This window comes from Scomber scombrus, chromosome 4 (genome assembly GCF_963691925.1).
Source record: "Scomber scombrus chromosome 4, fScoSco1.1, whole genome shotgun sequence".
Taxonomy (NCBI): domain Eukaryota; kingdom Metazoa; phylum Chordata; class Actinopteri; order Scombriformes; family Scombridae; genus Scomber; species Scomber scombrus.
This window is the reverse complement of record NC_084973.1, coordinates 10,709,540-10,711,134: the sequence shown is the minus strand read 5'-3', so window position 1 is coordinate 10,711,134 and position 1,595 is coordinate 10,709,540.

Below are 1,595 nucleotides of genomic sequence, written 5' to 3'. Positions count from 1 at the left end.
AAAGTAGCATCTCGTGTTTTATTCTTGAGACACATTGGAGTGCAAATGCTGTTGTGTAACATTAATTACTGAACTCTATGACCATTTATGAGGCTACATTCAAAACTCATTCCGTGGCGGCTGCTGTGGCAGGCCCACCTTGATGCCTGCAAACAGACTAGGATATTTCCCTCAGGAGTTGGTGTAGACCAACAGTTAAGGATGGAGAACATTGGATTAACTTTCGTCAGGTGTCCAGAAACATGTAGCTACTGGATGTGTAAATTAACTGTTAACTTTATAAGCTGGCATGTCCATGTTGCGCTTTCAGCTTTTTCCGCTGCCTCCAAGTGGCCAAAAAAATCATTTTGCAGTCCAAAGTGGTAGAAATGTACAGGCATCCTAACGGATGACACTTGAAGATACTGTCTGATATCACCAAGTCTGCTTTGTCACAGCAGGGTTTTTGTCATGCCATAGGCAGAAAAGCACAGGAGTAAAACATAGTAATACATTTAATTTGTACTGCACTTTTCATTTGTAGTGAAATTTAAAGTGTTACAGTATTAATAAAATATAACACACAACATAAAGAAAATAATAATAGTTTAGATTTAAAAAATGTAAAAAGTCTCTCTGAATAGAAAGGTTTTCAGGCCTTTTTTAAGAGAGTCTGTGCTGCCTTCAGATGGTTAGGAAGGCTGTTCTGCAAGCCTGGTGCAGCAGAGCAGGCTCGATGCCCCATGGTGCTAAGCTTAGAATTGGGGCAATTGAGGTGCAAGCTGCTGGCAGATCTGAGGGTGCGGGTGGAGGTTTGTGGTGTGATCTGTTCCTGTAGGTAGGGAGGCGCATGTCGATTGATGGATTTGGATGTGAGTAGCATGACCTTGCTGTCAATCTTGAAGGAGAAAGGGAGCCAGTGCAATGAAAACAGAATTGATGTTATATGTTCATGTTTTCAGACTCTCATCAGGATCTTGGCAGCGCTGTTCTGATGTACTGGAGCTTCTGGACACGCCTGTCAGGGATCCCTGTGAAGAGGGCATTAGGCTGTGAAGAAGGTTGTAGTCCAGGCTATGAGTAGATAAAGGCATGCACAAGTTTCCAAAACATGGATGCAGACCAGTTTAGCTTTAATGGGTCCAAAGCCTTAGTATTGTGCACACTTGCTGATTAGCATGGCTTGCTAGTGCACTTAAATTGAATAAAGCCATCATTATTGATTATTGATTATCAAAATATCTATCTATATAATGTCTGTTTGGAATTTTCTTTTTTAATTAGGGCCAACATGAATCATGAAGGTCTTCCAGTAAAGTGCATACATCAGTTAAGTAAAGGCATAAGAGACAGGTACCTCTTCATATTCAAAAGGAAAAAGGCCAGTCCACTGCCAAACCTATTTTTCTGCTGTGCATGCCATAGCTTGAAGTACATTAAAGTGAAATAAATCACTGTATCGGTATGCAGTGCTGTCTGCCACACGGCAACAGATACTACCACAAGGGGGCACCAACATCAGAGATTTGTAAATCCTGTACACGCAATGATTTTAAGTCTTCAATATATCAACGAATATTAAAGCCACTGTTTTTTGTTATATATTTTGTTGGTTG